The following is a 24895-nucleotide window of genomic DNA, read 5'->3' on the forward strand; positions in this document are numbered from 1 at the left end:
CACCATTGTAAGGCACGAGAGGAACTGCTGGCGAATAAAATACTTTTATGCTCGATGACTTTTAATTACCGCTACGGTGAAGCTGTCACCGTTCGAAGCGCGGTCGGAGTCCGAGCGCGCCGGAGACGAGTGAAGCGAGTTTTAAGAGGGTTATATATCCCAGGCTCGTTTAAATAAAAAAGATGAAAGCGCTCAACATGCAAATCAGACTATCCGTTTTGTTAATGCAAATATGCAAATGCATGGCCCGCCGTTGTTTACAGCGTTCACCTGCATTCTGCGAGCGGCGGAGAGAAAAATCGGGCGGAACGATGACGCGCGAGATAGATAGAGAGAGAGGGAGGGGAAGGAAGGGGAAGGAGAAAAAAGAGGGGGGGGGGAGAGAGAGAGAAAGGATCGTGAGGCCGAATAATCGAGTCTTCTTTCACTGCGCATTTTTCTTTGTTGCGGTGTAACTCTAATGCCTCCGCAAATTCATGCACCGGCGCGATGTAACGTGGCCGTGGAAACGCCGTTCTCTCGAGACAATTTAATTTCACGGTTTTCTTAAGCCATCCCGGCGTGACGAGCAGTTCAGCGAATTTAAGAGCGCTAAAAACGCAGCACTAATCGGACGGCGCTGAAGGCTACGGCACGTTTATTAATCGCGAGATATCGTATTGGATGCGACGTGAAAAACTGCGGGGATAGTGAATAACAAAATCGTACTTTTCAACTGATTCTCCGACCGAGATTTAATTCCGAACATTTGAACGAAGTCGACTCCGAGGGGTTCGTTAGTTACGAAAATATACGTCGATTATCTCAAATACGACATTAGAGAAAGACGTCGACGGTAGTCTCTCGACTTCCTCAACTTTTTTAATCCAATTAAGAGACGAAGAGTGAAATCGTCCTCGCGCTTGTTACACATTTTAGAAAGCACCGACTCGCGCGGCGTCGGATAGTTTCCGTGTTTGCCGTATACTTAAATTATATGAATTTCATGGCGGAACATCCGGAGAGAAGGCGGGAGTCAACAACAACACCGACGGCGTCGCGCAGGTTTCAAAGTGCTCTTAGAAATACAAGAAATACAAGGGAGCAGCTGACGGTAGCGCCTACACACACACACACACATATATTTATATATACACACATAGGTCCTTTTTTGATAAATATAAAAGTTATCTCTCGGGGGGATCGTATCCGGCGAGATCTATTTTTCTTTCGCCGCGGCGGAAGTTCGCTGTGGTATTCTTACACAACGAAAAGAGGACAGTAATCCACGATTTCCGATGGCTGGAGAGGCACCGGTGGAGACGGCGAAGCTCTCTGAGAGGGTTCTCCAAAGCGGAGAAGGAGAGCCGAAGATACCGAAATTGTCGGAGCCTCCCCCGTTGCCTCGATAGCATTAAACTTTTATACGCATTCACGGCGCGGATATTAATAAATTCGGACAAGTTTTGCGCTCGTCACTAGCGGCGAATGAATTAAAAACGAGGCAAGTTCCCTCTCTAATTTGTTGCGATATACGCGGATATTAGAAGTGGAGCGGTTGGTGAAAATTTCAAGGGACCGAATTAATATAACGCGCGCGTGTACAGCCTCCCTCGAGCGCGACATCGGATTACATATATGGAGTACACGATTCGTTAAGTTTTCACGGCACTTGATGAATCGTTAACGAGACCGTGATTGCTGATGCATTCGCGCCGAGCGAGAACTGATACGCGGTATGTAAATCATGTGGGTTATCAAAGTGGGTCTAATCATTCTTACGTTTCGACTATCGTGGGCTACGAGGAGAAATAATTTTTCCGGTTCGTCCTTTACAGAAGCGAACAAAACTCCTCGCGCAACAGGGCACGAAGATAAGAGGCACTTCGCGAGAAGTTTTTCATACTTATGGCCTGCCGGATACTTCTGTCTCTCCCTTTTTCTCTCCTTCTCTCTTTCTCTTCCCGAAGAGTGTGCTCCCGTCGGTCTCGTGCCGTTCCTCCTATTTTCACGTGCCTTCCGTGAAGAAAAAAAAAAAAGAAGAAAAGGAAGAAGAAAGGGGGAAAAGTATCCTGGCTTGCTTTAGAGAGCCGGAAGGTGCAAAGTAAACCGGCACTCGGCGGTTTAAGGGGCCGTAAGAAGACGGGGTAACGTTTAAAATTTCGAGAGCCGCTACGACGCTCCGCGTCCTCACCGACACGCCATTCTTACTCAATTCCTCGCCTCTCTCGCTCGTTGCGCCATTTGCAACGGAGATCGTTCGCGATACTTTTTCTCGTATGTTTCTCATCGCACTCTAATTAAGAGGACAGAACGAATCGACGCGAGAATAAGGAAGAACGGAACGAAGTCAGCGCAAGAGAGGGAAGATAATCGCACTTCGCAACGTTGCGAAAACAGATCTTCAAAGAGAAGTGCTCGAGGGGGATACGCATATAGACGAGATTTCAAGACGGACTCGCCCCGGGCACCCGTTCGAAATCGAATGGAAGCTTCTCACGGATTACGTACATTCTCCGCCGTCGAGCGAAACTGCCGTACGTGTTTTCGCAAGACGGACTAATCCTCGTTTCCACAGAGGCGAATCCACGTTCTACGTGGATATGAAAGAAGATGGAGATAAAAAACAAAGCGTATCAATTCTTCCGCATGCACGTGTGAGATCAACATAAAACTGTAGGCAGAAAGCTCGTCGACATCAAAGCGAGGCTATTACGTCGCGTTGATCAATAAAATTTCCCAAGATATCAGTCTGTGTATCTTATATATCTTAACATATATTTTAACAGTGCACATGTACTTTTTATCATGTTAGCACGCAAACGTATGTGATAAAATATAATACTTAATGTATCGCAACTTATTGTATTATATCGTATCATTGTTATGTATTTTAATAGATATCTTCGAGAACGTGCATGTAAACAAAATACTTAACATTTTCGATGAATGTCATTGCGCGATAAGGTGAATGTTCCATGTTAGTGACAAAGTAACTTCATCGCGATAATGAATTAATAAATTAGTAATGTACATGCTAAGTGAAATATATAAAATTTATTTCGCTCGAAGTTTGAATATTTTAGGTTCTGATTGTATTGTATTTCTTGAATTTATGATAAGATTTTAATTAATTTATAATATCCCCTGAAAAGTGACGGAAGTGCCATTTAGCGAAATGTTTGATTTTATGCTTATATTACTGACAGATGACGAACATACACTATTACTGACAGGCAAAAATCATTAATCGAATATCGCAAATTAGTGCAAAAACATGAACGCCCCTATCTATTACTGACTTAAACATGACAGTCTACCACTCAGAATTCATACTTGTGCTATTTGCTATAACATTGAGAGTGAAAATATATATTTTAGGATAAATATAAAGTTGCGTTATCCAACATATTAAAGACAACAGATGCTATTGCCACAAATCAGAACACCGTCGTTAATTAGAGCATTCCCTTATTAAAGAAACTTTAAGATACACGACGTCGAAAAGCTTTAGTTAAGCTCAACCGTCCTTCTTCTTTTCAGCCAAGCGGTTAGGCGCAAAGATGCCTTTAATTGACGACTACATCGACTACGTGAGGTTTCCATTTGAAAAACGTCGAAGGAGTAATCAACGCGTGACGGTAAAGCTTTTTATCGCGCAATTTATCAAGCACCGTATTGACCGATTTGACGAAGGCCGCAGCGCCGGGCGGGCAGGACGTATCGACAGCATCAACGTCGTTGTTAGGATACAAACATTGTCCGGTATCAATTTGTAGAGAAGCCTGACGTTTCGGGCAGCGGTATATTTCGGCGTAATAGAGCGCGCGTAGGCGACCAAAAGCCGAGGCAAACAAGTTACCGAGCGCGAGTTACGAATTTCGTGCATGTCGGAAACCGGCACGCTGCTGGGACGCGCCGCAATCGCAAAGTAGTTTAATTGGATTTTCAGTGAGATTAAAGCGAACAGGCGACTCCGCGTTATAGGTTGATCGCGATAGTCGCGATAGCGGCTACGGAGGTTCGCTCGCGCGGCAACCCGACGTCGGCTAACTTTTTACGTTGTCGACGCTCACTCCTCCCCGCTGCGGGATCTCGAGACGCAATTCGGACAACCGGATCGCGAAACCGGCCATCGTCGACGAAATTTACGCCCGCCCGAGCCTGTCAAATCCGCCGTCGCCGACACGGCAAATTGCATCTCGCTGTTGCTCTCGTCTAAATATATCTTTAATAACACGCGTTTTAACGCACTTTCGACAACCGCCGTAAAGTCTGTCGTAGGCCGACGGGATTCACCGACCGTAACACGACGATACTCTCGCGAGCATCCCCCGAATCGTATTGACGCGAATAATATACGCGAGCGTACGTAAACTTGATTAACGCGCGATTGCTCTCTCGGCCGAAAGTCATAAATAACCGGCGGAACGACGTGAAGTAGGTCGTTCGCGATCTCAGTCCCGCGGAAAACCGCGATTCCACGCCACGGCGAGTTTTAATGGTCGCACCGGAATTAGACATCGCGATAATATCCCCGCCGGTACGTAACGCGGTCTTCGAACGCGATACCGCCGCCGAAATAAAACCGGTTTACACGCGCGACAGCTCGTCCCGCTTTGGCAACTTTCACGCCCATTTCGCGCGTTGTCCATTTTCTAACGAGCGAGGAGAAGATAATAAAGGGATCGCCGCATCGGAGTGTCCCGAGAATATTGTCGGGACTGAAATATCGCTTTCCCGAAGTTAAGACTTTGAAAAGCTCGGTCTAGCCCTGTTGAAGCTAATTGAAAGCAGACCCATCTCGTACGTTAAGGAGCTTACGTCGAATTTCTGATCGATACTGTCAATATAAAAGAACGAGAACGACGGCCACCCGGACGGAATTAAGAGGGTCTTTAAAATGCCTGAACCCATTAACGCATCCGCGGTGCGTCATGCTCGAGTCATAATTGATACCGGCCGTTTTCTTCCTTTCGCCCTTCGAATAACGATTTTAACTTACGCAAAAGCACGGAGCGCAAATGCGCGACCGGAGACGGCCGAAACTCCCGCAACAATTGAACCCACCGAAGCGAATTGCACGAGTATCGCCGTTATAACCGGCGCGCAACGGCCGCGCACTGTGCCGTTCGCAGCATTATGTAATATCCGGGGGCGTAAACTGTCAGAAGAACACGTAATCGTCGTTAAAACTACGGTTAGAGAACGCCCCCGTTTCGGGAGCGTGGCTTTCGGCGGATCGGCGTAAGTTAAGTCACTTTAGGGCACTCGGAAAGAGGCCGGGCAAGAACAGGTTAGTACTACTGGCCTCCGAGGTGCCGTTCACGAGACATCTTAGAGCGACCCAAAATCCAAGGGAAACGTGTCCCTTGTCACTTCGCGGACGGTAACACGTTGTAAGAGCGCCGTAACGCTTCCCCGGAATTCTCCCGCGAGCCGCAGCACCCGCGGAAGTGTAACGCGCGGAAATAACGGCGCGTCGAAAATTCCTTCGCACGGATAAGTTTCTCCCCTCGCGAGGAGCGAGCGAACGTTAAAAAATAAACCCCATCGTCGTGAATATCTCTCTCTCTCTCTCTCTCTCTCTCGTTTCGTTTTCGAAGCGCGAAATATCGGGACTCGAGCGAATCTCCCGAATAGAGAGACTCGCGTTACGACGTTGCGAGAGAATTTCTCTTTCCCGTGGAGAGAAGGACCGATTGAATTTTCCACTTGGCGATTTTCCACGCGCCACGACAATAGGTACTTGCCGTGGAAGCGCGCGGAAATAACCGGGAAGCGCGGCCGTGTACCGCGGATCGCGACGACTGTAGTCGCTGGTATAGTTTCTTACACGGCTTCTGATCGAGGATTAAGAAAGAGGCGATTTGTCAGATTCCAAGCTGCGGAGAGAGGATGTTCCCTCGCGCGAGGATGCTCGAGGAGATTCGCACAAAGCGAGCAAAAACTCGGCGAATCGCCGAGCGACGACGCTTCCGGAGGGAACTTTTCGGTATTGCCGGTAGACGACGCCTATTCTTATCGGCGCTTCAGGGCGGAACAGCAGTGTACAAATTAATCTTCTAAAAGCATCGACGCGGCTCTGCCCGCCGAGCTTCGGTGCAAGCTCGTACTTAAGAAACTTGTCGGAATATCGTGCGAAAGAGGGAGAGGGAAGAAACGCCTTCGCCCCCGCGGCAGATGCCGGGCCGCCGACTTTGAGACCCTGGGACTACTCTCGCGTACGGACGCGCGTGAGGGAGGAACGAACGGATGGAGTGGCAGACGAGGGTGAAAGTAGCGATTTTGCCGAAAGGAGGAAGCGAACGAACGAGCGAAAACGAGCGGGTTCCTGAATTACTTGTCGAGGCGACCTACGGCTGTCACTGGAATGATTTGATAAAGTAGTCCGCGACAGACGTACCCTCTCGCTTCCTGTCTTCCGTACTCCGCCGAAGACTCCCTTCTCTCCGTTGCTTTAAGCAACCGTGGCAAACTTTGTTAGACCCGGTGCGTCTCTTACGAGAAAAGTGTTTTATGCACTTATCGCGCGCGCGAATTTGTACAATATGATTCGTGCCGGTTCGCTCGACAGCTGGAGAGTACCGAGACGCAATTAAAGAAATAGAAATAATTATCCGGCAATCTATTTCCGGTGTATTCGAGTTTCGAGAACGGATAACACGATCATTCGTGCACGGCAGTGTAAACTCTGCACGAAGCTACATTAGCAGCCGCGTTAGATCGAGGGAAAGAGAGTCAAGGATGCATTCGTGGAATTCCAAAGCAGTTTCCTTTCGCCGAGTCGCGGATTCACGTCTGATTATAGTATCGTAATTAGCGAAGTGGACGATTGGCCACGGAAGTACACGAAGCAAACCGAGGATAATTAATTATGCGGCTTAACAGTGGCGTTTAAGTTAATGCTCGGGCCGTGTGCTTACTGCCGAGTTTCCGGACGAACTAAATTTAATATCATGCCTATTACGATCTACCGGATTATATTTTGGTGTGTAGACTACTGCAGCTTCACGCGGATACGGGGAAGGGGGGGAACCGCATGCGTGTTCGGAAGCGTTCAGCGTGCATGTGCGGGAAGGCCCGTGTTGGACCCGGGCGGAGGAGGATGTGGCTAGGATTCCGGTCCGGAACAAGGGTGGTTTAAGAACATTGTTTTGGCCACCCTCGTTATACCCCATCGCGTCGACTTTCGTTTTCCCCGATTATTCTCTCGCAAATAAAGACGACCCGAGAACGTGAACGTTATGCTGCGAGTTCGTCTAACTTTTGTGATTACCACGTATACCATAAAAGCAACCGTAAAGCCGTTTCTTCAAATTGTATAATATATTCTTGCGATTCTTGCGTGTTGTGCCCATACCGGGGTGACGGGAACTTGTATCGTTTCAATATAAATCGATAGTTCCTTGTCCATACACGGTAAACAAATTTTGTGTTAAATTTAACACGTTTCGTAACGTTCCAAACGGTCCGCATAAATTTCTGCGTTAATTTAACACGTAGTGAATATGTTGAAAATTAACACAAATATTACGTCGAAAATTAAGACAAAATTAACATCCATAATACGTTAATCGACACTGAAGTATAAAACGTGTTATTTTTAACATTTACAAGCGTTATTAACGAGTTGTTTATAGAAAAGAGTAAAGAAAATTTGTTGGACGGATTTTGTAAGCAAACGTGGAATTTCATAAAGAGTGAAAGGAAGAAGAATATTGTAATTTGTAATCCGTGAAACGTTTGCATTTTGTGTAAATATGTTTATTTATTTATCACTTGGACGCGTACGCGAGTGAGTGAAGAAGTGTAACAATTTTTGGGACAAGTTCTCTCTGTTGTTTTTTCATAAACAACTCTGTCAAAGGGGGTGGTCGAGATAATCACTCTTCTTCTATTTGATCAATATTTGATCTTTCTCTGGCAAAATGCAAATGTATATAAACAAGGAGCCATCGATTCATATTGAAACGATATAAGTTCCCGCCATCTCAGTGTGGGCACAAGACGGCCGCAATAATACAATAGTGAGTATATACGAATGATATAAGTTTCAATTAGCTAAATCCCCTTCAAACTTAAATATCATAGAGCCGAGAGAAGTAGAAAAACACGGCGTTCTTGTTAAACAAATGCAAACGCCCCCGTTGAATTTACATATCCCTATATCGTTTTCGTAGAACTGAGCTTTGAAATTTCTCCCGGATGGGAAATCCGATCCACCAGTAGAATCGCGGTTAAAAAACGCGCACAGGTCTTCCTTGCGCCGGCATACGTTTTCCCGTCATATCAGCATAATTACTATTCGCAGAAGGTAAATCGTGGAGAATAAACACGATTTACAGTTCGTTACGTGGAACGTGTTGGAGAGTCAGGTTACCGTCACCCTTCGTTCTTTCCCGTTTGCGAACTAGCCGTTTTCTTTGGTCCCTTTGCAGACGGCCGGCGAGAATTACGACCTGGTTCTAACAGAACTTTCGCCTCCAATTCGAACGACAAAGTATCCGCCTTTCTCCCTTTCTCTCTCTCTCTCTCTCTCTCTTTCTCCCCCCCTCCCCGAGCCACCGCGCCGTTTTCAACCCCCTCGCGTATCCTTCCTTCCCACCCACGCAACTCCATCCTTTTTCCACCATTAACAGCCGAGGAAAACGGGCTTAATCCCAGCCCGGCTGGCCAGTAGCGTATCTCGATGTCGTCCGTTACGGAGCCCCAGGGATCAAGAAATGTTTGTAAAACGCTCCACTCACGATTAACTAATTCCCAACGCAATTTCCTACCATCGGCATGCCCGTTAATTGGCGTTGAACTTTCTCCCGTCGTGTCGCGCTTAATTTCACGCGGATCTCGATAATTCCCGACGTCTCGGGATGTTATTCGCGCGACAGTGCGAAATTCATTTCGTCGTGAAAGAGTAAAATCAAACGCGCCGAGTGGGCTCGGACCGAATTGAATTTTTCATCGACCTCAGTCTTTATTATCTGTCGCAATTAAATGAATGATCCGAAAACGGAACGATTCGGTCGATTAATTAGGTCACGTCAATATCGGTTAGATCTAATTCTTATCAATTACACTTCCTTTCTTTCATTCCCTCGAATTCACGCGCATCATAGCCAAAGTTCCAGTATACATCGTACAGAAGATCGCGCTAATCAGAGTTAATTACCTAAGCGGATCATTGCGACTCGCTTCAATCTAGTTCGTACAATCGGACGTGTTCAAGCGTGCTTCAATGAGCTCGTATAGTCCGCGAGACGACTGACAGTCGCGGAACTTCGGTTAGACTGATAATCCTGAGCTCGCCTCTGTAGCGACGGGAACATAGTCCTTCTTCGAGGAAGACCCGGAAAACGAAGCCGTCGAATACACATCGATGCGCTCTCGCATCAGCGCGGAACGATCGATAAGCATCGGCGGCAGCGACGGAAGTGAACCTCCAATCTTCCAGTCAATAAATTACACGTGCGTTGATCATGCGGCGAAAATGAGCAGTTTGCCCTTCAGGGACCGTCCGGAAAAAAATTCGCCGGCGCCAGTCAACGCCGCGGTTATAAAATATCGAGAGTGTGTCCGCGTCCTCTCCCTCTCTGTCCGATCCGCGACGCGGGATAATACACGCGATGCATAAAAGGGTGCGCACACTCGGCGGTTGCAACATGGAGGTGCGCGCCGATGGGGGAAGTTTGGGGTGGACTCTGGGTGTCGGCAGCAGCTGTGAAATGTTTATGAAGGCCCGACTAATTTATCACTCTCGCACACAACAAAGTCGCTGCACGCGTGCCGACTTTATCACACTTGCCGATACGAATCGCGCGCGACCGTCATCAGCCCACCACCACCAATCGATACACCGCCAAATGAAAACAATGCGGTGCACCAATGGACTCCGGAGAAAGGAGATCGCAGCCAGAAAGTGGTCGGATTTCGGTAGGGTGGGAAGAGCGTGGGAGGAATCGCTCGAAAGGGAGCTCGCGGAACCGCAAGACAAAATTGAGAAGCGAAACGGCCCTACGTTCATATATTTCATATTTCTAACGAGTTGAGATGTAGGGTAATTCGGCTTCGTGACCCGGTTCCGGAACTACCGTTGCAACGTACCGGAAAACTTTACCGAGCCAGTTCATTTCTATGGCATGTTAAAATTACACGTAACTACTCCACCGAGTGTTTAGATGCGAATCTAAAAATATAGCTATCTAGAGTTCACATTGTGAATTCACGAAGGATGTAAAGAAGCTTCAGTATTTAGCGATTAATCCGCGAGAAGAGTTTCAGTTTCCGCTCTGCAACGAGAGCACCGAGAATTCAGAAAAGAGTGTCATTGCGGTGAACAAAAGATGGATCGATCAATCGCTCGTTTATATTTCGTACGTTCGACGGACTAAAATGGTACGGTGAAAAGAGTCGCACCGAGTAATAATGGAAGTATCATCAATCATTCAATATATAAATCGCATATGAAAGTCGATAGCGAAAGTAATTCTCCTCATATGAATATAAACCAATTTATTATTTCCTAAAAATATCCTATTTTTGTTCATTAATTTTTCACAAATTGAAATATTGTTTCTCCGTTAACTCCGCAAATTCCGCCGAACTTGAAAGCTTAATAGAGAATATCGAGATATAAAAATATGCAGGTTACAGATAGTCCTATTTAATGTTTGTATAAATAGGCGTTTATACTTATTAGTTCTTCTCCATTCTAGATCATGAGATAAAGAAAAGGAGAACTTACTTATGGATTAATTGGTTAAGGATTATTTAATATTCGATTACCTTGATATTCTATCCATTGTGTGCTGAATGTAGCGAAAATCTGGGACGAAGTTTACAATTGCTTCCCTTTCGTCTCTTTTGAGTCTCTAAATCCTATATTATCTTATTGGAAAATTGTCAGTAAAATTTTCAATAAGAATATAACAAGGAAGAGAAAAGAATATAACAATGAGAAAGAACAATTTGTTGTTCAATTTACCCATTAATTACATTTATCCATTAATTTTTATTAAATTATTTCATTTTTACTTATCGGAAAATTCCACCTGCGTGGATGAATAAATTTTACAATTAATACGTTACTTGTAATTAGAAATAACGATTAAGTGCAGGTAGAATGTTGCGATATATAATGGAATATTAAATAATTAAAATAATTTTCAAATATAAATCCTTTTTTAAACCTTACGTAGGAAAATCCAAATCCCATTGAGTTTTCAAATTCGAAATTTGCAGTATCAACATAGAACCAAAATTCGATTCAGATAGATCGTTCCAAGTAGCGTCCGCGTGACAGATTCTGATCGAATTGAGTTACCGGTCAAGTGGAGAATCTAACGTCGCTCGGGCCGGCCGATAATATATCGTCCAGTTTATATCAGCAATTTTTTACAAACGGCAGGGTGAAAGATCGCCGCGATTCACCGTAAAATGGTTGCAACACCCCAGGGCGACCAAGCGAAGCGGCGAGTTTCGAACAAACGACCGCTCCTGCGGACCGATAACATCGAATTTAGAAAGGCTCCAGCTACGAGGCGCCATCAAGTCTTCGTATACCCAAATTTATTTCTCGCGTTACGTTCGCCGTTGATTCGATCCGGCCAATTCGCCATTCGCGAACCTCCGTTCAAGAAGGAACGCTAACGATCCCGACACGCAAGATCCACGACGGCGCTTTCATTCGCGTTACTTTGAATTTCCGATGCTCGCGAGAGCGACAGGCTGGTCGCGCGGATATTCGGGAGCGCATTTCGACGCGCGGTATACACGCTCGGCGAGAACTAGCGATAACCTCTCGATTCGCCGGTCGGTCCGACGACGAGGAGGAAGAGAAGTGGGAGGAGTAGGCGAAGTGGGACCTGCCGGCAAAAGTAGGTTGCCGTATGTCTGCGAACGTGCTTGATGGACGCCTTCCACACTGGCACGTAGAACGTCGTGCGGACGGTTACGTAGATCGAGGTGTTCTTCGGGAGCATTTGTGCCTTCCCACAGGTATCAAGGGATATAACGCGGAGTGACAAGGGACCGGGACAATAGGAAACGTATGATCCACACGTACGCTCGCCTACGTACGCCTACTCCGCGCGCACAATGCATGTACGAATGGGCGATCCGGTTCAGCGGTCGCTTTTAAACCGCACGTAGCCGAATAACAGGCTTACCGCGGCCGCCCGGCGGGCCGCGCTGTGGGAGTCGCCGGGGGTTAAAAGGTGTCGCAAACTTTATCCCGTGTCGCCGGAGAAATTTTCGCGTTAAGCCGAGACGACGAGTTCCCGCTCGTCGCGTCGGTCAGAGATGGAATTTTTTAGTTAAGCGACACAGGAAAGGGGGGGGGGTGGCGAAAGCGCGAGCGCACCGAGGGGCCGGGCGATAATTTTTACGCGCTCAAGTGCGAAAGTTCAGAAGTGTAAACTGCCGGTAAAGAAAATTACGAGAGAAAAATGCATTGTGCATGAGATCGCCGCGAATATTACCGTTTCCTATTGTTGCTCCCGCGACGCAGCGGCGATTTTGCGAAATTGCTTAATAACATTATCCGCCGTAAGCGGTCTCACGGAACCGGTGTTTCAAAAAAAAAAAGGGGGGGAAAGAACGAAAGAGAAAGAAAGAAAGAAAAAAAGAGAAAGAGAGGGAGAGAGAGAGAGCGCATGGAAATGCGCACCTCGTGAATTTATAGACGATTTCAAAATGAAAGTACGAAGGCGCTTCTTCCACGGTCAACGGTTCTTTGAATTTAAAAAGGCGAGAAAAGCAGCACTAGAGCGCAATCGTGAGCAATTCTGGGATATTAACGCGACACGCATTTCGGTGATTACAGTCGCGACGTTGAAAGGTATAAATGTAAATCTTAATCGGTACACTGTTAACACATGTACACACACACATACACGCACACACATACGTACAGGAGCGCGAGATATAACCGTATTTTACGCCAACTGCGGATCTACGTCGCGCCTTTGAAACATGCATGGCGTTAACCACATTTCGCCAGACACTCAATAATGTAGGTTGATTACCCTAAATAATGCACCATTATCATTCGATCCGTCCCGTAATCATCCGATTAATCAATTATTAAACGCCGGCCGATAGTAAATGTTGCGGCCGCGCGTATTCACAGGGGAGCGCGTCCGCGCGCGTTCGATGCGTTCGTGCGAAGCGTTTATCTAGTTTTGCAATTCGTCACTCGACATGCCATTTCGGCGTATGAGATGGTTTTCACGAAATGAACATGATACATCGGCCCCGCGCCGCTACGTCAATATTTCACCGTCATCATCGCGGCCGGTATCGACGAGAAACGCGTCGAATTTCGAGCGTTAAAGAGCGTATTACGTTAATCTGACAAATAGCCCGCGGACTTGCCGACATGATTTCGAACGCGTGTCGGACTACTTCCGATTCCGCTGATTACTAGCGGTGAGCTAATACCGGCTGTTCACCGCTCAAGGAACACGTGTTCATTGTTGCCGCACGATTGACGACTGATTCGCGCGCAATGACACATGAATAACATGATCTTCGCCGCTGCTAGTCTCGCGCGGAATAGACGAGATACAAGCGATAGCTACGAAAGATCGGCATTGACCTGTTCGAAATCGTTTTGTTGACGACCGAACAGTCGTCAATGTTTATGGAGAAAAACATTTCGCTGGGACAACGAATAGTTCCTTAATATAGCGACAACAGAAAGATTTGTTACACGGAAAAAATTATTTGTTGTTGCAGCAAAACGTTGTAGCGATGAAGTTCAGTTGGCGTAACCAAAAATTAATATTCTTAACAAATTTTCCCGATGTCATTATATCGACAAATAATTTGCTCTTCCAGCAAAATTGCTTTCCCCGTGCTCGTTTTTAGATAAATACTAAAAAGATAAAGAAAAATATTTGATTCGTTAAAAAGAAGGATACTTGCTTCTATCGGCAAATAATCAACGCGATCGTAAAGATAACACGATGGAAAAATCTGTAAACCGAATGTTCGAATGCCCCGGCGATCGATACATGCATGAGAGAATTGCATGCACACGCACGCTTTGTACGTACTTCCGCGCATTATACTTGAGAGACGATTTCAAATATAACGCGGAACGTTCCCGGAAAGCTCAGACATTTCCGAGGATAAAAGAAAACAGGTGTAACATACGGATGTTTGTATTCTTCCCGCGGCGACGAGCGGCCTTAAAGCGCGGAAATTGAAAAATACGCGGCGAGTTTGCCGATGATTGCGCAAATAATATATTTAGGAGCCGAAAGATTAGAGAGCCGCCGCTGACGAGAAAATATCAATTGGATTTCTAACCGATAAAATACATTGTTATATGTTAATCTTACCAAGGGATTCGGTGTTTATCAATGTTGCAACGATCAACATTGGAATTCGATCGAAAAGACTCAAACAAATCTCGCAACTGATCACGCCCTTCTTCCCCTGGCAGAAATTTCATACATCTTTTGAGCAGTTACTGAACAGTTCATTAACTCTTCCGTCTCTTAACTGTAGGAGTAAAACTACCTGGGATCCCAATCAAGATGTGACGCTTTTCCTGCAGTTACTGCGCGCAAAAAACACACAAAATTTGGGCCTTTTTACCGAACGAAAACAGTAAATAGACAAAAAACTACTCAATTGATTAATAACCTGCTGCTTATGAAATGTGCAATTTTCCTCTAGAAATAATCCTGAATGAAATCCTATCAAGTTCTTGTCCATTTCTTACGGAATATTGTTACAACTAATGGGAATGCATTAATATTAGATAGTAACCGGATGGGTGCCTGGAAAAACTGCGTACATTCCTGCCCGGATTTTCTTGCGTTCATTCTGTTTTACATTACGAACAAACTCTGTAAACGAATTTCCCCCTCGTCCCACACAAAGCGCGCGAACCAATTAAAGCCTTAACACAGGAGCCCCTTCCTCCTATATTAAGAGTGTATTTGCAATTTTTAAATTGCGAAACGTGCGGCCGATCGGCCAGCGTCGCTCTCGACGTCGTTTCCGGCGAAAATCGATACGCAACCCTACCTTGCCCTCCGCCTACAGTCGTGCATTATCGTAGGAGGCACAATGAAGCGATCACAGGTCCCACGTCTATGGACACCGGCGAAGCGTGAACGCGATCAAAAACCGGGCATGCGTTTATGCAAAAAGCTTTAACGTCAGCTTGTTCACGGTAGCTCGTTACACGTTAATCTTTCCGCAGCAAATACGCCTGCTTTTTTTCAGGCCACCTCCCGACCTCCCCCCTCCCCCCCCTCCCTCTCTGTCCCCTTCGCTGCAAATCCCCTCCAGCCACCACTCGCTCGCCTCTTTATATCCGCGATATTAGCTACGCAGGTCGGCCGCATGGAAAAAATGCTAATTTTCGTTGCAGACCTCACAACCGCTCTCGCACAAACCCCCTTGTTCCAGCTTCCCCCCTCCCCCTGCCGCACTGTTTCGCCCACTCGGCGTGCTGGCCGTACGGTATTACGCCAGCCTCTTTATAACGGAATATCTAATACGCTTGTTCTCAACCTGGGTGCCGGAGAGAAGACGGGAGAAAGAGAGAAAAGGAGAGAGAGAGAGAGAGAGAGCGTGCGGCAGAAGGGCCGAAAGGAAGGGACACACGGGAGATGGTTTATAAATAACGCGAAATGCCTTAATATCGAAAACAGCCTCGGCCTTTCCGAAAAGCGATGACGAGGCATCCGTTACACGTTGCGTGGCGCCAGATGCGCCCGTCTTATTACGTATGAATGAAATTGCCCCCGCGCTTTTGTAATACGCCGCTGGCGTAAAGCGCAAGTCTCGGCGATTCAATTTTTAAAATTCCATTTCGTTTGCGCTATAGAGATGCCGTACACGCAGCAGCGAACGCGCGCGCGCGCGAGGGGCGCCGCGGAAAGTAACGCACGGCTGCCGGACTCGCAGGAAAAACGCGCCTCCCTCAAACGTCGAATATTTCCGGGGAGCCCGGCTGCATTTCTTCAAATTACACGCGTGCATTATCGCACGAGGTTCCATCCGTCGAGCTCGTGAATAGTGTCACGCAACTTAGATCGCCCATTTGTGCGATGAGCAGCGCTTTTCCGCGGCTGGCTGGCTCGGGCCGGCCAATCGATCATTTCGACGAAGTCGAAAAATCTGCCTCTCAGATATCGGTTCCCGTATAGAAATCGAAGCGGGGATCCAGTCAGATTTCCGCAGTTATCGCTAAAATCTGACTGGAAAATCCCATCGGAATCCGACAACAAGTGGGGAAAAGATCGGGAGATTTCCACACGCTTGTTTCATATTTCGCCGCGACGAAATCAGAACACGACGCTTCCGCGGCGAGTTCGCGGAAGCGCACAGAAGCGAAGTCGCTCCGCGGCGCCGTGTTACACGAGACGTTTTGTCGCGCCTGTCCTCCGAACACGCGCGATGGCCCCGCGCAACTTCCGGCGCGCGCGGCGAAGCGAGGCGAACTAACTTGGCGAGCGCGTTGACTGTTCCGCAGCCCGCGGCGAATAACTAACTAAAGTCGTTAGGAGAACGAAGGACAAAAGTGCGGGGGCAGGACCGGGGCGTCAACTGCAATCGGGCTTAAATCCCCGGCCGCCTCCGCGAGACAAACTCCGCGGCTCGGTCCGTGCTCCGCGCCATAAATTAGAGCATAACTTGGCTTCGTCCTTCTGCGACGGCCACCGAACGCACTCTCCGCCGGCTCAGCCGGCCTCTTAACTCCGCGTCGCACCTCAAAGATTTACGTCCTCGCGGCCGAGCGTACGTCGCGTGAGCGAGCGAGCGGGCAATCGTAATCGCACGGGCCTCTCCCAGCAGTCGACAAACGTGCCGGCGCATTTCCCCGTGAAATAGTGCAACGCGATGATGCATTATCGAGCGGGCGGTACTCTCCACGCTTCGACTACTTAACGGCGCAGCACCGGCTGCGCTCGATCTTTCATGCACGCGTATCGCGCGCTTCAGCGTGTGTGGCGAGACGTATCTCCCCGCGTCAAGATTCGAAAATTAATTACCGTCTCGTAGACCCGTGCGAGAGAGCCCGTCGAAATGGAGATCCGAATCGGCCCGCGCGATTTCGTACACAATACGATGCGACGCGGTGAGATTTGCGGTAGCCTGAAATAGTGAATAAATCAAAAATAAAGGAAGAAACGTCTCTCTCGGTTTATTAGATATTCAATACGACAGAACGTGAGTGGGCGGTAAGAGTCTAAGCACGGACGGATTAGTGCGATTAAACAGAACCCATCCTTGAAACATGAACTCTCTGACGGAAAAGTTGAGATCGGACGCGACCCCACGCTCGTTTATTTTACAGCGTGCACACAGAGAAAGAAGTTTCCTTGGACTTAGTGCACGTGTTTGTTTGACTTGGGTTTGTTTAGTGTAAACATAATTTGATATCACATATCATTTTGTTAGGATGGAAATGTTTTATGTTTCACTGGAGTAAGCTATATTGTTTAATAGAAAAAAACATATTATTTAGAAGAAATAATGTTTCGTTTTTAATAAAAAAAAATTTATTTCATTATATATGAAATATTGTTCGACTGAAACCAAAAAGTTCTTAAATATTTTTCCAACATAATGTTACTTCTTTCAAGTAATTTATTGCTTGGGACAATCCTTGTAATATTTGAATGAAAATACAAAAGAAATACGTTATTTGACGTAAAGATATTTGTTGTTTAAAAAACCAAACGATCATGTTTGTTGAAACAAACGTTCGTTTTTTTTTTACTTTATGCTAAAAGACAAATTTATCTCAATTAAGGAGTTTTTATTAAATCCAAAGAAATCTTCTTCTCTGTAAACGTGTTGTTTTTCTTTTTAAGGAATGTTTCAAATTATGATTTATTCCTTGCATCTATTTTGCACATTGATTACGTGAAAAATGAACAAAACGGAGCGTGGGATCAAACCCCGCTTTCCTGTATACATTGAAAATTCATCTCGTCGTTAGAGGGTTGACAATGGCTGTTACGAATATCTCAATATTATCATTATCTAAACGTTTCGGTCCAATAACGGATCCTCTACAATGTTAACAGCGTTTATAAAATGGTCTCAAAAACAGAAATGAGAAGATGCATACTTCCGCCAGCGTTATAATAAATAAAAAAAACACGTCACGCCGGTCACGAGAGGAAACTTGTCGATCCACCGAAATTCGACGACGAAAATACAACCGGGTTTAACAAGATTTTTCAGCGTGCAAACGATTTCTGCAATTAACGTGACGCTGGCCGCATCGCGCGTCCATCACAATTAGTGGCCGACCGGCATCGATTACCATACGGCTTCGGCTGAAAGCTTGCGTAACAGAAAGAAGTTGGAAATAAAAATAACAAAGGACTTCGCGGCTTACCATGTCTGATCGGCTTCGGAAGCCTCTCTTATTCTACGCACAGTGATGGAGTTCCGTAGAGTTTGCGAGGGAGAAAGTAGCGACTGACGTTAATTAAAATTAACTAGCGCTCGATGCGCGCAATATTTCCGAAGCGATAAAAAATGTTTACCGCGGGATGGATCCAGAAATTTGTATCCCCCGCGTTTTCAAACACCGTTCTACAAACGATGAAATTGCAAATACTCCTGGAAGCGATCGATCTTTATCGTCGCCCTCGCGCATCGCAGCGGCAATTCAATTCTGCTTACGCAGATCGCTAATAATCCGGCCAAACAACGGGATGAAACTTCGCAAATAAACACGCCTCGTACGCGGCGCACGAACCGCCAGCACCACCACCACCACCACAGCCACCGCCGCCACCATCACCACCGCCCTCAGGTACGGGCGTGTATAAATATTCCCGCGCCGTGGAAAGTTGTGGCGTGATCCGGTGTGATTTCTTTCGGGGCGGCGGGGCGCGGGGGAGGANATCCGATATATCACCGCGGCCGGCACCGCGGCATGCTTCGGGTAAATAATAAAAATACATTATTCAACTCCCCCAACTTTATAACGAAGTGCTCCGAAGTTAGTGCGGCGTTTCGCTTTACCTCCGACTCAGTCACTTTGCCTCTTTGTAAGCGACTTAACCAAGTTTTTGCAAACTATCCGTCGCCGCCTCGGCGTTCTCCCTCCCGTCACTCCCCGCACTTCCCCGGTCCTTCTAGCCCCGCGGTCACCCTCTGAGAAACGCCTCGAGTCGTTTCACGCGCATTGCCCGCGCGAAATATACCCTACGCTCTCTTCCCGAGCTCATTTCCGTGCTGCTTACCTCGCACCGCGGGACGAAGAAGAGCCCTCGGCGGTCCGGATGATCCAGCAATGGATACGTCCCTCCGTTGTTGTGCAACCTCGATGCAGCCGGAAGCTAGCGCACTCGCGAACCCGAATGGAACGGAAAAAAGAGAGAGAGAGAGAGAGAGAGAAATCACTGGCAGAATACGCGCACGTACACTTTCGCTTTATCGATCGCGAGTGTCGATGATCGCGAGCGTTTGAACGGACGACGATAAGCCACGGTCGGACGAACGGTAGCGGGAGAACGCTGTAACAGAAGAGAAAAAGTGTGTTAACCATAAAGAACACAGTATGTTAACCAAAAAGTATGTTGCTGGTCTAACAAGGTTGGGTAGGATCCGATCGGAGCTATATTCTAATGGTTTTACACACGCGGTAAAGCGCAACATATTGTTGTTGAGTCTTTTAAGTCAGTTTTCTCACAGTAGCTAGTAACGTAAAGTAAATGGGATTGTATTATCTTATCCGATATGTCTAATCACCCCAAACCGATTCGCTTTCCCGATCGAATCCGACCTACCTTGTTATTAATGTCACTTTTCTCGATTGCTTTTTATTTTATTTTTTAATAAATTATTGGTCATAAATTAACAATGATAATAATTTATAATTATTGATAACCAATAAAAAACGAGTAACTTTCTCTCCCTCTCTCTCTTTTTCTCTCTATCTCTTATTTTTATTTAACACATTCCGTATCATGCGTGCCGTTTTCGATACACGCTGAACTCGATGTACACTCCACACCAAGTAATATTTTTGTCATCAAGAGACAAAGTACAATAAAATAATTTATCTTATCAATCATTCGTACTATTTTATCATATTTGGAACACTTTTAAAGCTATGGTCTGAAATTTATGTATGGAAAATGTTAGAGTTCAAACAAAATGGTAACAACATTTTGTTAGGGTTGTACCAACAAACCGTGTCATGTGTCCAGAGTATTTCAGTAAAATATACTGTACTATCCGATTAAAAACGCAAAATGTACAAAAAAATTATATTTTATTTGTTTTTTAATAAGTTATAGTTTCTTTAATGTGTTTTATTATATTATACAATATCTTGTTTGTTATTTTTCAATTTTCTAGTGTTGGAATAAATTATTTATTTTGTTCTATTGTGCATTTTATACTTTGAACAATCAACATTTTATAATAAATAACAGTCTAATTTATAGAAAACTATAAACCAAATAATTATAACACATTTTATCAAGTTTAACATTGTGTACCGTTTTTGGTACACACAACGTAAATTGAACATTAATTGAACATTAATAACATTTTTTGAAGTTTTTTTTCTCTTTTTATTTTTTTATTACATATTTATATTATTATATTATATTATTCTTTCTTAGAGAAAACCAATAAGTTGAATGTTCCACAGATGAGTTTTAAATTTTCTGCTTATATAAATACTGCAATACATTTTATATTTCAGATATTTGACATATTTTGCGATATATTTTATTTACCTTTAAATATTTTCTAACTTACTGTGAAAATAAAAAGTCTAGTCAAAATAATTAATTGAAAAAACTACAAAATGCTTTTACCGATTGGATTTAACTCATCTTGCGGAAGGTGTAACCGAAGAACTTTGTTAGACGGGGGTTAAACCAAAGTTGTCGGGGATAAAGGTGCAAGCAACTTCTCCGAGTGTGGAGCTTGAATAATTTTGAGGCTGCAATTTTAATAGCGCTCCAATATTCTAATATTAGCAATACGTCTCAGTGACCTACTTGCGTCTCCCTTTTAGCCAAACTAGACTTACTCTTCGGCGATGTGCATTTTTTGCATCCGCTTTATCAAATATTGCAGATATCGAAATTTTATATTATATAACATTTGGCTCTCTGTGTTGATGCTTTTATCTCGAATTACACGTGAGGCAAATAAATAATTGTTTCGGGGCTTCTCTTCTTCCCGATGTTTATAAACTATTAATTCGCAATCCGGCTGGCGCGCATATAATGCACAACTCGATATCATTGCCGTGGATCCCCGCGATAAAAGGAACAATGCACCGCCGCGCAGTGCACCGTTCCCAGGCAACAGCGCCCGTCGTCTCGGCCAATAGGCTACCGCCTAGCGGAATGATAAGAGCAAATTTAATAAAATCATCCCCGAGGTAGAGAGGCAGGGAAAGAGCCATGCCAGCCTCTCTGTGTCTCCGATACTACTCGCGGCACTCAGAGCGAAAGAGAGAGAGAAAGAGAGAGAGAGAGGATCGTCTTCTTCCGAGATGAAACACGGCTTAAGAAAGAAAGGGCTCGTACACGTCGAAGAAGAGGGTCGTCGTCCGCCCTGCGAGCTCTGTGTCCCGCTGTAGGTGGCTAAATTTCGCGAGAATTCAACGAACGAAGATTGCAATAAGAGCCGGGGCAACTAGTGAATTTTTCATGCCGGCGAGTCGGGACCACGGCGAAGAGGCAGCTACCGCTTGCAGCCGTGTATTTTTTATGTACATTCTGTTTTTGCTCTCCCGTCTGACCTTAGTTCTACATCATTCTTCCCTTTCTATACCACCTTCCGTCTTCCACCAGCCCTCCTTTCCCCTCCTCGCTCGGGCATCCGAGAGTCCTCTCCTCTTAGTTACGATCATACCGTCCTCGTCCGTCTCCCGTCCGCTCGCCCGCCCGCGAAACTTGGGCATCGGAGGCAAAGGAAATTTAATTTAGAGCGCCCGAGGAGGAAAAGCGGAGGAGAAGAGGCGCACGGACCGTGGAGATGCAAAAATAAAGTTGTAAGGTCAAGCCAAGTTCTTTTATAACCGGTTGATTAAATTGCGAAAGAATAATTCGAGGAAGAATGGCAGTGAATAGTCTTCGGCGAGGCGGCAACGTGGAGACGGCACGCCGCCGTTCGCGGATCGCTGGAACTTTTCTAAACGAGGTTTTCCCGCTCCCGCGCGCCGGATAAACTCTCGTAATCGAAACAGTTTAACATTCCTAAGCACGATGAGCTCTCGCGCGCGCGAGAGAGACCGAGCGAACGCTAGCGCATGCGATAACGAATACGGAATAATGAAGAAATAATATATTTTCACGGTAACGAGATTCCACTCGATTATCCTCGGTAAGTGCTGTTGCATAAAGCCGTTAGATAATTCAATGTAACAAAATTCCGACGCGTCAAATTAATTTTAAAATCCGGTAGATTTCGCCCCGCTGCGCGAGGCGAGGGATGTTTCGGTTGATATCAATATGAAGTGTTGCACTTCACATCGAGTGCGGCGAAATCCGACGGGTTTTTAAATTAATCTGACGCGCCGCGGAATTTCGTTACGTCGGGAATCGCGCGTGCACGGACCCATCCCGAGCCAACGAAATAATCATGAACGCGTCGTTTGCCGGCGCCAAGTGACTCGCCAAGTTAATATATTCTAAGTTACCGCGCGCGCGATGAGAAAATTACGGCGCCATCGTCGGTTTCGATCCGCGAATTAGACGAAGGAACGTCGATGTGATTACGATACGGCACACGGGCGAGTACAGCGAGGGTGGCGGCGGAACGGCTCTAAAAAGGGTTGAGACGCGATGGGACCGAGGATGAGTCGAAGAACGAGCGAAACTGCGGAGGCAAGAGGATAGAATTGAAGGGAGATACGGTCCGTGAATATTTCAAGCGTGCTACAAGGGTGCCAGAGAGAAAGAGAGAGAGAGAGAGAGAAAGAATGAGGGAGAGAGAGAGGGAGAGAACGAGCGAGGAAGGTGGAGAGAGGATATTTTTCGAGGCGCCTCCGTAATTGGCGAGTTGAATCATTGATTAGCCGGCAGGCAGACGGCAGCTTATGCCGGGCCTCTGCCACACCTCCGCCCCCCGCCGGCCCCCGATCTTCCCGTTCAACCGACTCCGCCACCCCGGCACAGTCGGCGGCGCGGAGGGTAAGACCTAATGTAGCCTAAGATATTACTCCGCCAGATTAAAACTCGCCGAGTGGCAGAAACGGCCGTCCTCGTAATAATGCAGAAATTTAATTAGTCCGCCGACAACGTGTTTTCACACTTTCGCCATTTCGGCGCGCGAGCCCCGAGCCTCTCTTCCTCCTTTCCTCTCCTCTCTCCACCGGGGCGCCCGATCGCGTAACGATTTCGTTAAATGCTAATGGGGATCCGCTCTCGGCGAACATCGTCTTTATTTTTCATCGCACGGCCTGCAACCGGAAGATTGCAAAGACGCTTCCCCCAACCTCCCCACCCCCTGCCCCGGCGATCCAAGGAAGACTGCTCGGCGTGAAATAATAATGTTTTCGCAGCGAGCAATGAGCGCACCGTTAAACCAACGGATCTCAGGCGGCAATCAACGCGTCGTTACTTGACCGTTTGGAAGGCGGTAGGTGCGCGAAGCAAAGCGTCACGAGCTCTAACCTCGTGGACGCCGATGAGCGCACGGCGATAACGAATTTGATAACGTTAAAACCTCGAGACTCGATAACCGCGTTATTTCAACGCGCGGTTCCTGCGGTCCCCGGCCGAGCCGCGAAAATATTATGTTACACCTCCGAGGAATCGGGAAAAGTTTCGCGAGCGGCGACGGTGGCGGCGGGCAAAATAAGACTCGGAAGAAAGTGGAGAGGCTGGTCGTGGCGTTCAAACGAGTTGCCAAGAAGTTTCACCGAAGAATGGAAACTCTCGTCGCCCGTCGTCAGTGCCGTCGAGAGAGAGAGAGAGAGAGAGAAAGAAGCGCAGAGCTACCAGCCCTCTCCATTCCTTCTTCACTCGGCTTCGTCCCTTCGCACCCCCGACCGCAATCCCTCGTCCTGGCCCAGCGCAACAATCCGCAACGCCCCTCCGCGCCCTCGACCGAAGTGCCACGAAATAAAACTTGTTTTCGACAGGCTGGGAATTTCATTTGCCTCCGCTGTGCGTGTTCCCGCAAACGCACCAAGGACACGTCCGAGTCGCGATTCAATCAGATCGATCGGCCGTGTCTGATAGTGGATGCGAGCGAAACGTGTCGGAGAATATCGGCGCGCCACCCTTCCGCGGGAGGTGAATTATTTTATGGGATTACAGACGTAAGCGCGTAACGGCGACAATGGGCGGCGGTCATCGGAGGGTCCCGCCGAAGGGTGGTATTATCGCCCATTGAATCGTGAACAAGTCAACGCTATCGTCGGAAGAATCGCATCATCTCGACGTGATCGGATTGCAGAGTGCGCGTTCTGCTTCGCGGATTAGCGCGCATTTATCGAATTTTAAGCGGCCCGCCTGATATTGATCTATCGTGCGATTCGCTCGAGCAAAGACGAACGAATACACACGCAGTCGCGGAAATGTGACCCCCGGCATTTTCCTTCGGCGTTCCTCCGACGATTGTTCCCGACGCTCGTTTAATCTTCTGGAAATATCGTATTCGTAAATGGCCATTCGAAAAAAATACCTCTCTTTTTCGCACAAAACACGTTCCGGACTTTTTTAGTTTATGCGTGCGCGCAATGTTATTTTTGTTTCATATTCTATTATCCGTAGCGCGGTTTGATTGATAGCGTTGGTCGAATATATCCTTTGTTACATTCCGTTCTATTCCGCTCGAATTAGTTTCAGCCAAAGCACGAAATGGTTTTGCGTTAATATTAACTTGCCGAATCATAGCTCGCTTTTTTCCAAACGGTCGTTGATAACGGTGCCATATTGGATCGTCTGAAATTCTGCCA

The 24895-nt window shown here is 46.6% G+C and overlaps 1 protein-coding gene across 2 annotated transcripts in view; it reads right to left on the minus strand.

Moving 5' to 3' along the window:
• The window catches only part of LOC106742530 (CUGBP Elav-like family member 2), a 575750-nt gene that overhangs the window by 488766 nt on the left and 62089 nt on the right, over positions 1-24895 (minus strand). For both annotated transcript variants that reach the window (XM_014615554.1, XM_014615555.1), the window contains exon 2: positions 19206-19478. The gene's annotated coding sequence lies outside the window, so the exon portion shown is untranslated. The remainder of the gene's footprint in view (positions 1-19205; positions 19479-24895) is intronic.

This window comes from Dinoponera quadriceps, unplaced genomic scaffold, assembly GCF_001313825.1.
Source record: "Dinoponera quadriceps isolate SergipeBrazil2010 unplaced genomic scaffold, ASM131382v1 scaffold113, whole genome shotgun sequence".
In the NCBI taxonomy this organism is placed as follows: Eukaryota; Metazoa; Arthropoda; class Insecta; order Hymenoptera; family Formicidae; genus Dinoponera; species Dinoponera quadriceps.